The 13,865-nt window shown below is 42.5% G+C and overlaps 1 protein-coding gene across 1 annotated transcript in view; it reads right to left on the reverse strand.

The window, feature by feature from the left end:
- The window catches only part of LOC136885539 (uncharacterized), a 392,796-nt gene that overhangs the window by 319,336 nt on the left and 59,595 nt on the right, over positions 1-13,865 (reverse strand). The window lies entirely within an intron of this gene.

A 13,865-nucleotide genomic window follows, 5' to 3' on the forward strand; every position in this document is an offset into this window, starting at 1 on the left:
AGTTGAGAGCATTTAGGAAGACAAGTCTCCTCTTTCTGGCGCATAACAGAAGCTAACGTGTGAGAGTGGACTGTTAGTCAGGGAGCAAGCATTTCGTTTGGATGTCTATTTTGAGTTTTTTAAATCATTCATGCTCTGCCTCCCCTCCTTCCCCTCTTTGTTTGCTAAATTCATTCATTGTTTCATGGTAGTGCAACTGTGTGTTCTCTGTAACCCCCTTCCATAGTTCCTGCAAGGGGTGAGTGACTGGGAAATGTGTGACAACCTCTTCTCCTATTGTCCATTTTGTCTGCTGTCTCCGTGAATTTTGTGCAAGGCGAAATTAGAACACTGGTATTCTGGTCGTACCCCGAAGATCTAGGACTTTATCACTAGGTATATAAAGCAGGCTCGCCTCACATAGGTGGGATTGTGTGTCGACCAGTTAGTTACGAGTCATGAGCTGTGAGACTTTAATGTATGGACTGGTCACGGGAGTTGATTCTACGAGTTATCGGTCTTGTCTGGACTCCAACCGAGCGAACGGCAGTCGTGCGTTGTGATAGCCAACAGATAATGTGTTCAAACTGTGGTGCATGCAGGACAGAGTGCAAGTTGAAACTTGTCAATCAAGTTTACAGAGGTAAAGTTTACTCTCCAGGTAAAGAGTACGAACCAAAGACCGTCTGTGAGGACGGGAGTCCTTTGTAAATAGACAGTAATTAGTGAATTGCTGGCATTCATTTTTTGCGTATAATTGTATGTGTGTGTACTAATTGGGCAAGCTTGATTAAATGAATTCAATGAAACAGTTTGTCTTTTATTAGTACAATATATTTACAGTTACTTTGTTACTAGAGAATTGATGTTCAGTTGCACTTGTTCTTAGAACGCTAATGAGCACAACTATTCTGTGACCCACAGAGGGTAAGACGGGCAGGTACAGTCCTACATTTTATATTCGCTTTCCTGGAATATCCCGAGCAGTAGCAGATCTGGCAGTGGACGTGATAAAGAACTTGGTTGGCATTGAGCAGACCTTGCTTTCTCCACAATTCCTGTTCTTGTTGTGAAACCGATCAAGTGAGACCTTGCCCTTGATCAGCCAAGGTTACATCACTTTATGTGTAGCAGTCCAGAGTCTGTATGCCAAATACTGCAGCAGAATTCTCCTCAGTTGAAATGACGAGACACTTGGAGAACAAGATTACAGTAGCATTTTCACCCAATCCATGATGTTGCTTCCTGGTTTGGTTCTTGTGAAAAGAATTGAAGAGAGAAATTAATTGTACATGGAAACTACAAGACAAGCACAAAAGTATGCTGTAACTAATATGACAATGATGAGGAATTGAGATTGACTGTACAAGAAGAAGGGAGAAGCAAACTGTTTAATGCGCATATAACAGTGGCAGGCTCCTCACTTTCATCTGCCCTGTCTGACCTCCGCTGATCAACTCTTGTTCTTTTCTGAACCCGACGGTATTAGGTTTACAAAGCCTGAGGGGTCTTTCATTTTCACGCCCTTCAATGCCCTTGTTTGTTTTTTTTTTGCGCTGATACCTTCATTTTTCAAAGTGTCAGATCTGTTCCAGTTTTCTCTCTGATTAGTGTTATATAGAACAGTGGTATTCAAACTTTTTGGTTGGTGTACTCCCAAAATCCAATTGTTTTACCTTTTTTTCCCTAAAATACAAGTGTATAGCAATTATACTAGAAACAACAAATGATTGTTGCTGGAGGCCAAATAATATTATCTATCGTCATCTTCCACAGCTTACCGTGCTTGCACTGCATGCACTGAAGTAGGGATTTAAGGTCGCATGTTCTTCCTCACAGCACGGCATTTTCAGCTGAAAATCCCATCCCAGTAACACAGTCGCCAGGATGACAGGCAAAACAAACATTTCTGTAAATGACCACAGCCTAGAACTAACAGTAACACACTGGGTGTCAGGATAGCGTTCTTGCTGAGGTGGGAACCTGTCAGTTTGCAAGTCCATGTTCTACTAGTAAAGATTTTTCCTTCAATTGATGTCTCAAGCTGATCTCAAGCTACATGCAGGTTTAGCAACACAAATCGCATTTAAATTTTTCCGTGAAGCAATCCGTCAACTTGACTCGCTGGTAATATCTGAATTATTTTTCTGTGGTATTTTGTAACTATGCATATAAGACATGCCAGAACATAAATGAAATGACTAACATTTCTTGTAAATCTACATAATGAAATCTTTAAGAACTAGTTCAAATAGGTTATAGAATTTATTTTCATTTCTCTCCAATTTGTTCATAGTTGTTAATCCTATCTTATTATACAACAGTTCGGTGGTACATAAATTAAGCAGCCAATTCAGTGTTGAGGAGTATCAGTTATTGACACAGATCATCAGAAAATGAATGATCAATGTGGAAGGAATGGCAGGTTGTGAACATGAGCTGCTGGTCATCAAAGAACAGCCAGTCATCCTCCATCTAGTTTTTATTTCCTTTGTCACTCTTAACAGGGTTCGAATTGGCCGTGGCCAATGCAGCTCATTCCTTTACAAGTTGGGTATAACTCTCACCTGTTACATAACATCCCTTTCTGCCAGCGTAAACCTGTGAAGCAGAACTCTGTAAAGGACATAGCATTCTGCGGTTCACTGCCAACAAGTAATTACTTTCCGCGTCTTATTCTTGACCCTGCTCTTTTGTAATGTTGGAGGAACTCATCCCAGGAATTCACTGCACTCTGTGGATAATTGTTGATCCTCATAGATGTAGCCTTTTCTGAAAGTCTTGTCTCTCTATTTCTAGGATTGAAATAATATATTTAGCATGGACCTTGTCAAATATCCGAAAAGCTTCTCAAACTGTGAGCGCAGAGCATGTGATGTTCTTCAAGTTGTGCTACATTCATCGTATCCGACATCTCTTTATATTACGTTTACAAAACCTAGGAGTATTTCATTTTGACGTCTGTCATAGATGTTCATTTTCATTTGACAGTACCTTTATTCTTCAAAACAAGCTCCTGAAGGATTGAGATTAATTAGGAGGGAGCCCATTTATGTAAGCTGGCCCTGTAGTGCAGGGCAGGCGAGGCTGTCTCTTACCCAGAGAGCCCAGGATTGATTCCCGGCCAGATCAGGAATTTCTACGTGGATGTGGGGGGCTGGTTCGAGGTCCACAAAGCCTGTCTGATTACAGTGTTGAGGAGTTATCTGACAGTGAGATGGCAGCCCCCGTCTAGAAAGCCAAGACTGAGAGGATTGATCGTGCTGACCACACGACACCTCGTCAGGCTGAGCAGCACTCGCTTAGTTGGCCAACGGGTTTGAAGTGATACAAAGTTACATGACGTGTGTCTTGTGACCAAGGGTCCTTAATTTACGAGAGAATGGTTCTTTAATTTATTTTAAAATTTGCTGTAGGCCCTGCGTCCAATCGACAGAGATAGGTCTTACGGCGACGGTGGTGTAGGAAAGGGCTACAGGGCTGCCGTTAGTGGGGTTCGAATCCACTATCTCCCGAATGCAAGCTGATACTACGTGACCCAAGTTGCACGGCCACTTGCTCGGTTTACAGCTGCCTCTATGGATCACTAGTAGAGTGTCGGCCTCCGGATCCCAAGATATGATGCTTGTTTTAAGGGGCCTAACATCGAAGGTCATCGGCCCTATCCCAAGATAACGGGTTCGAACCCGGCATAGGTAGTCGGATTTTTGAAGGGAGGAAAAAAGTCCATTAGACACTCCATGTCGTTCGATGTCGGCATGTAAAAGATCTCTGGTGACACATTTGGTGTTTACGGGACAAAATGCATTATATCTCAGCCACAGACGCCCAAGAGAGTTTCGGTTTACTCGGTCTGCCATCTAGTGGGTCTAGAGTAAAACGGAACGTCGAAATTGACGAGCAGACGGCCAGATGGCGTCAAATTGAAATGTCTGCACACGGTAGCTGAGGCCATATGATTATTATTTCTTTCTTTCTTTCTTTCTTTCTTTCTTTCTTTCTTTCTTTCTTGCGAGCCGGCCAAACTTAGGACCACGCCAATATCACTTCACTTCCTACTTATCATCCTTTCTTCCTTCCTTTTTCTCCACAGCACCTTCATTCTTTCAGAATGTTGCTCTTTTCTCTCTTCAGTCCATCTTCCTCCCTCTGCGCTCTTTCTTTTCTTCCACAAGAACTTTTATGTTGGAAAGTTTTTTTTTTCCTGAATTGGTCTCAGTCATGACATTCTTCATCTTCAGTTCCTAACCTTTTGAGTTCTTCCTTCATCTGTTTGGCATATCCCCCCTGGCTTTTCAAGTAGTATATTTTATTAAAAATGTGTTTATTTAACCTTGCCGGATTCATTCTGACCATGTGTCCATAGAATCGCAGCCGTTTTTTCCTTGTTGTTTCCAGGTCTTCTGTTCTTTTGTATATCTCCTTACTTGATCGTAATCTGTAGTTTACCACCCTTGGTCCATAAATCCTCCTTAATATTCTCCTTTCATTCTTTAGTAGTTTTTCCAGGTTCGTTAGTGTTGCTGTTTCCACCCCATACAGAATCACTGGTTTTACCACAGCGTCATAATGTCTTAGTTTGGCATTCATGGAAAGATTATTTTTGTTGTAAATGGCTTTGGTGGCAGTGTTTAGACTTTCCAACTTAAGCCTCCTATTTTCCACGGCCTCTTTATCCATCCCATTGCTGCTGATAATCTCCCCCAGGTATTTAAACTGCTTTGTGACCTATACTTTGCCATATTTCGTCTTCATTGTTCTCTTCACATAATTCCTGCCCGTGCTCATAATCTCTGTTTTTGTGAAGGAGATTTTTAAACCTGTTTTCTCGGCGTAGTTCATTTATCTGTGTTATTGCTTCCTGTTCTGTCTCGGCGAAGAGTGCCAAATCATCAGCAAAGGCCAAACACTTGAGTTTGACATGTTTATTTTTACTACCTATTATAGCACCTGAGTCATTATGTTTCCACAGTGTTTTCATGACTTTAACTAGAACCACGTTGAACAGTGGTGGTGATAAGCTGTCACTCGGTCTCACACCTGTTTTTATCTGGAAGGGTATGCTGATCACTCCTCGAAATTTCACTTTGGAAATGGTGTTTGTTAGTGTTAACCTAAGTTAGTTGAGTGTTTTTTGATCGATGCCATATTCTCTCAAGATGTCCATCTGGGGATATACTAAAGACAATGGGTTGGGATATAGTACCATATCTGAAGTACTTATCTGATTATTGTTTGGCCGAAGGAGCTATACCAGATGAATGGAGAGTTGCTATAGTAGCCCCTGTATATAAAGGAAAGGGTGATAGACATAAAGCTGAAAATTACAGGCCAGTAAGTTTGACATGCATTGTATGTAAGCTTTGGGAAGGCATTCTTTCTGATTATATTAGACATGTTTGTGAAATTAACAACTGGTTCGATAGAAGGCAATTCGGTTTTAGGAAAGGTTATTCCACTGAAGCTCAACTTGTAGGATTCCAGCAAGATATAGCAGATATCTTGGATTCTGGAGGTCAAATGGACTGTATCGCGATTGACATGTCTAAAGCATTTGATAGGATGGATCATGGGAGACTACTGGCAAAAATGAGTGCAATTGGACTAGACAAAAGAGTGACTGAATGGGTTGCTATATTTCTAGAAAATAGATCTCAGAGAGTTAGAGTAGGTGAAGCTTTGTCTGACCCTGTAATAGTTGAGAGGGGAGTTCCTCAGGGCAGTGTTATCGGACCTTTATGTTTTCTTATATATATAAATGATATGAGTAAAGGAGTGGAATCGGAGGTAAGGCTTTTTGCGGATGATGTTATTCTCTATAGAGTGATAAATAAGTTACAAGATTGTGAGCAACTGCAACGTGACCTCGAAAATATTGTGAGATGGACAGCAGGCAATGGTATGTTGATAAACAGGGCTAAAAGTCAGGTTGTGAGTTTTACAAATAGGAAAAGTCCTCTCAGTTTTAATTACTGCGTTGATGGGGTGAAAGTTCCTCTTGGGGATCATTGTAAGTATCTAGGTGTTAATATAAGGAAAGATCTTCATTGGGGTAATCACATAAATGGGATTGTAAATAAAGGGTACCGATCTCTGCACATGGTTATGAGGGTGTTTAGGGGTTGTAGTAAGGATGTAAAGGAGAGTGCATATAAGTCTCTGGTAAGACCCCAACTAGAGTATGGTTCCAGTGTATGGGACCCTCACCAGGATTACCTGATTCAAGAACTGGAAAAAATCCAAAGAAAAGCAGCTCGATTTGTTCTGGGTGATTTCCGACAAAAGAGTAGCGTTACAAAAATGTTGCAATGTTTGGGTTGGGAAGAACTGAGAGAAAGAAGAAGAGCTGCTCGACTAAGTGGTATGTTCCGAGCTGTCAGCGGAGAGATGGCGTGGAATGACATTAGTAGACGAATAGGTTTGAATGGCCTCTATAAAAGTAGGAAAGATCACAATATGAAGATAAAGTTGGAATTCAAGAGGACAAACCGGGGCAAATATTCATTTATAGGAAGGGGAGTTAGGGATTGGAATAACTTACCAAGGGAGATGTTCAATAAATTTCCACTTTCTTTGAAATCATTTCGGAAAAGGCTAGGAAAGCAACAGATAGGGAATCTGCCACCTGGGCGACTGCCCTAAATGCAGATCAGTATTGATTGATTGAATGTGTCTCTATCTATTGAATCGTATGCTTTTTGAAAGTCAACGAAAGAGATGAAGATGTTCTCTGGTCACGCGTTGTAACATTTGATTATCATTTTTAGATTCAAGATTTGATCCTGACAAGAGCGCCCTCTCCTGAAGCTCTTCCAACTTGTGGTCAATTTGTGGTGTCAGTCTGTTCAATAGGAGTTTAGAAAAAATCTTATAACGTGACAGATAAAAGTGATATTCCTCGGTAGTTGTTTACGTCTGTTTTTCGGTCCCTTTTTATGTAGCGGTTGTATTAATGCCACTAGCCAGTCTTCTGGTAATTTTTCCTCTCCAAATATTCCGGAATAGTTCTGTCGCTTCAGTGATACAGGCATCATTGGCATTCTTCCACAGTTCTGCTATTACTCCATCTTCACCAGATGCTTCGTTTTTCTTTAAGGAGTTTATTACTTCCCTTTACCTCTCCCTTGTCTGATGGTTCGGAATCTGGGTTCTGGATTGTGTCCTTCTCAATCTCCAATTTTTTCCCGTGGCGATTGACACTTAAGGAGGTCTTCAAAGTACCGTACTTTGCAAGGATCTCACCGTTATCTTTATTCTTCATTGCAAGAGTTCCGTCCGTTTTCTTGAAATGCAGGCTCGGTGCTATATAGCCGTTGATTCTATTTTTAAAGGCCCTATGGATTAATCTGGTATTGTTTTTCTTGAAGTTCTCACCCATTTCTGTGATTTCTGCCCTAAAGTGTTCTCTTCTGGCTCTTCTCAGTGTTTGGTGTGTGTGTTTCCTTATTTTTCGTGATTTTTCCAAATTTTCCACAGTCTTATTCTCGTTCCATGATTTCCACGCCGCCAGTCTTCCTTTTTGATTGCATTTTCGCATTCTACATACCACCATGCATGCTTGCTTCGACGTTTCGTAGATGCTAATTCAACTGCCGGCTCCTGTAGATTTTTTTCACTTCATTCCAATTTTTTGGCATCTGTAGCTTTTTCCTGTATTCTTCCCTCTTTCCTTGGATGAGTACTTCACGGTCAATTTTTGGCACTCTATTGTCACAGATGTGTGTTTCGTCCGGGTATGAAATTAATCTTAATCTTTGATAAGTAATGGTCTGATGTTACATTAACCGCTTTTCTAACTTTTACGTTATGAATTTCCTTGTAGTTGTTCTTCCTACATGATCCAGTTGAAATTCGCCTAGCAAGGGGTTTGGTGATACCCATGTTTTTGGGGGACGTGCTTTGAAATGGGTAGGCATGAGTTTTAAGTTGTTATGTTGCATAAATTGATCAGTCTTTCTCCGTTTTTTATTCGTCCTGTTGTGTGTCGGGTATTGTCCAACTATTTCATTGTACTTCCTTTCCCGCCGCACTTGTGCATTAAAGTCTCCCGGGAGAATTTTTATGTTATTTTTTCGGAATCTTGAGTATTTCATCCCCCGGTTTGTCCCAAAACTCTTCAACCATATCGGGGTTCTTTTTATTATGCTCATTTATTGGTGCATGAACATTTATCAGCGTGTATTTCTTATTCGCTGATTTGATCGTCATGAGCGATAGTCTTGAGTTTACACTCTTGAAGTGTCCGACTCGTTGGCTGAATGGTCAGCGTACTGGCCTTCGGTTCAGAGGGTCCTGGGTTCGATTCCCGGCCGGGTCGGGGATTTTAACCTTCATTGGTTACTTCCAGTGGCTCGGGGCCTGGGTTTTTGTGCTGTCCCCAACATCCCTGCAACTTACACACCACACATAATACTATCCTCCGCCACAATAACACGCAGCTGCCGCAGACTCTCATCGGAGGGTCTGCCTTACAAGGGCTGCACCCGGCTAGATATAGCCACACGAAATTATTACTCTTGAAGTCGACTATAGTGTTTAGAAACTTTTTATTTACTACAAAGGCTGTTCCCGGTTGCGGGACGTTTTTCATGGCCTTTTTCCGGCCTTTCCTTTGAAGATTCAGAACGCATCTGATTCAAAGAGTTGTTCTTCCATGTACCGCGTTTCCTTGAGGGCCAGTATCGAGATGTCGAGTCTATGTATCTCCGCTGTTAACTGCTTCAGTTTTCCAACCTGAATAAGGGAGTTGATGTTGAATGTTCTAAAATAGTATTTTCTCTTATTCTTGAATTTAGCAATGTTCTTGTGGTGCTCCGATTCACTCACGAGCTTCAAAATGTGAGGCACCCTGGAATCCGAAAGCCTGATTTTGTCTTCAGGGTAATTTAATTCGTAAGAATCTTGTTCCATGATATTAATGTTCATTTTAGGGATTGGACATAGTACAACATTGTACAACTAAGGTCGTTAGCCTTAGAGGGCCTCATGATGTTTTCTGGTGAAAGGCAGGCATTTCCTCGTAAGTTAAGTAGGTACGGTTTCCCCGCCAATACTCGGGTAGCTAATTGCAGTGGTTACCCACTGGGCGATGGGGTCGCCGTGAGTGATAAGACAGGGCGGTAGTTTATAAAACATTTCCTAGTCTACATGGGCTGTCAGAGAAAGAAGAGTAGCCTTAACGCGTCTAGGACGCTGACCATTAGACCACCGGTACTACGGATACTCACCTGAAAATTGCTAACCAGTATGAAGGCTGTTTTACTTAAAGGGTTTTTCTCGTTAAATTAAGGAGTATCACACGAATCTGTTTATTTTTTATATAAAATTTGAACTAGTGTACATGAGCGACCACATAGCTGTCGCTTTCCCTTGTTGGTGGCATATTACTCACGCGATGGCTCTGCTGTCTTCCGGACTGCGTTAAGAGCCCATCTTTAGGTGCGAGAATGCTAAACGACAGAACGTTCGCGATGGAGTCTAGAACCAGCCTTAGTGTTGTTAGTCGAAATCCGCTTTAAGAACAACATGCATATAAATGAAACCGATATTTTAAATAACTGTTTTCGTGAGCGTAAACATTTTAGGCTACTAATTTAATAATAAATAACGGATGCTATGTCGATTGAGAAAAAGGAAAGGAAGTTCCTCAGCAAGATTTTGAATGTTAAGGAAGTGTGCAAAAGTTGTGTCTTCCACCTGAGAACCTGAAACTTAACCTTTCATGGTGATGTACAGAGTATGAACTCTGAGAGCTTGGCGCTCAGCTTCCAGGAAAAACGAAAATTCCATCCCCGCTGATGAAATTTGAACGTATCATCACTCACCATTGTTTATCTCTGTGTTCTCCTTGCATCACAATTCCTGCGAAACATACACATGCAATAGTGCACCCATAACAAGACATGGCCATACTATAAAACCCTCGAAACCGTCGTACTATACACGAACTTTTCTTGAGCCCGATTTTTACTGGGTGAGGGGTAAGGATGGAGCGCTGACGGTTCCGGTTATACTGCCAACTGGATGGAAATGAAATCTGAATTGAATCGATAATATGATCGATCGATATGAATTTTCTAAACATTTATTATCTTACGCCAACAACTCTGTCATGCATACATTATTTAATATTATATAACATTTCTCGATGCGAATCTTGTTCCTAGCATGAATTATATAGTTTGGCTTTGCTGTGTAAACAACATCAGTGCTGGTTCGTAAAGTGTACGCCAGATGTCGCACAGCGATTCATAGTTTGTGTGTCAAAGGTTGCCAATATGGATGTCGAAGATAACCGAGGTCTACCGATTCAGTACTAGAGAGCTCAGGGCTCAAGAAAAGGTTCGCGTATAGTATTTGCACCTGCGATAGTTCGCCTCTGACGTCCAGAATGTACCCAGGGTGACGTGTGATGAGTATCCAACTTCTTTGATATCATTTAAGAAAAGAAATACGACAGATTCGTCACCTGGACGACGGACCTGATCTGTTACCGGTAGCGGCGATTGGGAATTAGAAGTGGGGAAGGGATATCTTCTTCTTACGACGTCGTCTCCAGACGGAGGTAGACGATCCACACGACCAGCTCTGATCTTGACGTTGCAGCCATGCCATGTGAATTTATTGGAATATCTCTCAGGATCTTTAATGCAGTGGTTTCCCGTTTCCTTCTGCATCCTAATGCCGTTGACCAAACTGGTTCCTCCGCCTTTGGGAACAGTTTCTTGTCCCCAGGACAATAGAGTGCCCTTACCCATACCCGATCATCCACTCTCAAAGAGACTGTTGGCACTTGGTACAGGGGATCTCCTTATACCGGGAGATAATCGGTCCCTTCATTCGTTAGCCGCCTGCATTTTTATATGCAGTCGTAGCCCCCTCTCTACCGCGGGGAGGTGAATGTTAGGATTTCACCGTAATTGAAACAAGGACCAAATGGCATTTCCTTGTTTCTCTCGTTCTTTATAGAGGTTGTGGGATATAGCGGGGGTATACACACACACAAAAAAAAGGCTACAAAGTCGTCTGTTTGTGGTACTCTCTGAGCGAATTTCGACAGAGGTAAAGGTTGACAGTTTACCAACTTAAGTGCTGTAATAATAGTTTTTGCCTGGCGAGTTGGCCGTGCTGTTAGGCCCGCGTAGCTTTGAGCTTGCATCCAGGAGATAGTGGGTTCGAACTCCACTGTCGGCAGCCCTGAATATGGTTTCCCATTTTCACACCAGGCAAATGCTGCGGCTGTACCTTAAGGCCACGGCCGCTTCCTTCCCACTCCTAGCCCTTTCCTATCCCATCGTCGCCATAAGACCTGTCTATGTCGGTGCGACGTGAACCAAATTATAAAAAGTAGACTCTGAGATTTTCATTCAGTACTATACAATAAAACGTTCGCCAAGGGAACAATATTACCCATATATTACAATGAAATAGAAGTACGGCATGAGATGGTGGTGATTATTGTTTTAAGACGAAGTACAACTAGGCAACCATCATCTGTAGAACAGTAATCAGAGGGGGGGAAAGTGGAAGGGATCCGACACTTCGAAAAATGAAGATATCGGTCAAAGAAAGACAAGGGTCACGAAGGGCGTCAAAATAAGACTCCCTAGCCCTCGGGGTCGGAAAAGAACGAGAGTTGACCAAGAGAGGTGGGATAGATGGGTGAAAGTAAGGAGCCTGGCACAAGTAAGTGGAAGCAATGCCAGGACTCAGCTAGTGGCCCCGTGGTCGCCAGCCCAAAGCTATTAGTCGCCTCTCACGACAGGCAGGAGATACCGCGGGTGTTATTCTTCCGCCCCCACCCACAGGGGGGAGTGATTGCGCGGCAAACGGGTGAATCCTACCTGTGTCCATAACCTTGGCTTCCTCACAGCACATGCGAAGTCTCCACCACTACTTGCTGTGGCGCTATACAAATCCGTTAGTCGCGACGAACGAAATTTTGTGCGTATTTCCGCTAATCATCATTACTTGTTTTGCTCATTGCTGAACGTCGAGATCTCGTAAGTCTCATTTCTGCGTTGCAGCCTTAACGAGATGCCTCCATCCAGAGCTGTTTTCAGCATTCCCTAACATGATGCGAAGAGGTGGGCAACACTGTACTCGCTGTTCTTACGCTAATAAAGCTGATAAGACCTGTACAAATAGCTCTTTTTCACAGTTCCTATAATTCGTAGTTTCAGCCAGTTAAAATGGAACAAAAATGTAATGTTTTGTCCCCAAAGTAGCAATAGTGGTGTAATGCAATGCAATGCCTGCTTGGTGGCTATGATCGTTAAGGCTCCGACACCGTGGTTAACCTATTGCAATCCCTTTCACGATCAGAATGTTGGCCTGCAGGCGCTATACAAAGCCTAGATTCAGTCACGCAGTGAGTGATGGCATATGACACTGTTGATGGTGATTGTTTGTCGGATGCAGACGTTAAGCCTTCAAAAGACCCTCTTGCTGTTGTTCGACAGGAGTACGCTACGTTCCGGAACCTCATCTCACATTCATGTCCCCGCATTAAAAGTGATTGCGATAAATCTTTCCCACCAGGGAGTAACAGTATGAGTCATGTTATATCTTAATACAAGTCACTGATTTAAGTTTCAACAGTTAGCAGAAGAAAAGGATTGTTGATAAACGAAAATTCGTTTTTCTGAAAGGTATTTAAACCCTAGAATTGTCTATATGTTTTAAACTGCAAAATGCAGCTACTTTTCACGAAAACATTATTAATAATAATCGTACGAGAACTGTCATAAGAAACAGGCAATATCCTACAAGGGAAAAGTCCGACATCATAACTCAGTAAAAAAGAAGTGCGCATCTGTGGTGTAGTGGTCAGTGTGATTAGCTGCCACCCCAGAGGCCCGGGTTCGATTCCGAGCTGTGCCACGAAATTTGACAAGTGTTACGAGGGCTGGAACGGGGTCCACTTAGTCTCCTGGGTGTTGACGGAGAGGGGGGGGGGGGGAGGGGTCGATTCCCACCTCAGCCATTCTCGAAGTGGTTTTCCGTGGTTTCCCTCTTCTCCTAACTTCAGGCCACGACCGCTTCCTTCCCTCTTCGTAGTCTATCCGTCCCAATCTCCCCCCCCCCCCCCCCACTACCACAGCGTAGCAGCTGAGGCCGCGAGGGCGAGGCACAGCTCTTTCACTCCAGTCGTATCCCCCGATCCAAAGTCTCACGCTCCAGGACACTGCCCTTCAGCTGGTGGAGGTGGGATCCCTCGCCAAGTCCGAGAAAAAAAAAAAAAAAAAAAAAAACCAACCCTGGAGGGTAAACGGATTCATAAGGAAAAAAAAAAAAGAGCGAAACCGGAAGGATTTTGCGCTTCAGAGTGTCTTATTTTAAATTTAAAAAAGGTGGAGCTGCAAAGAACTCGATAAGAAGGAGGGGAAAATGTGGGACCGCAGAAGACTACTGATGGGATTTGGAGGAAAAGGAGAAATGAGGAACTGTACAAGTACACTGAAAAGATCACGGATACAGTGCGGAAACGAAGGCTGAAATTCTACGGAGACCTGCTAAGAATACACCATGGGGTTAAAGACCACATTCAAGTGGTCAAGAGAAGTAGAAAATTCGACAGTCTGAAATAATTTGAAGAGAAACCGCTTAAAATAGATTTCACAAGAGGAGAGAAAGTTAAGAAATGAAAGAATGAAGAGATTCTGGCAAGAGAAAAGAAGAAAGGCCAAGAAGCCTTGAAATTCGGAAGAAAATAATAATAATCGTACTTGGTCCGGTTGTAATTTGCACCATTTAGGCCGCTTGCGGGTCAGTCCAGACAAAAACCGAATATATCGCCAGAGATCTTTTATATCGGGGATTTCAAACTTGTAAGGTCTCGAAGAATGCAAAAATACTGTGTATTTTTCAAATGCTAATCACACAGA

Source organism: Anabrus simplex, chromosome 14 (assembly GCF_040414725.1).
Source record: "Anabrus simplex isolate iqAnaSimp1 chromosome 14, ASM4041472v1, whole genome shotgun sequence".
In the NCBI taxonomy this organism is placed as follows: domain Eukaryota; kingdom Metazoa; phylum Arthropoda; class Insecta; order Orthoptera; family Tettigoniidae; genus Anabrus; species Anabrus simplex.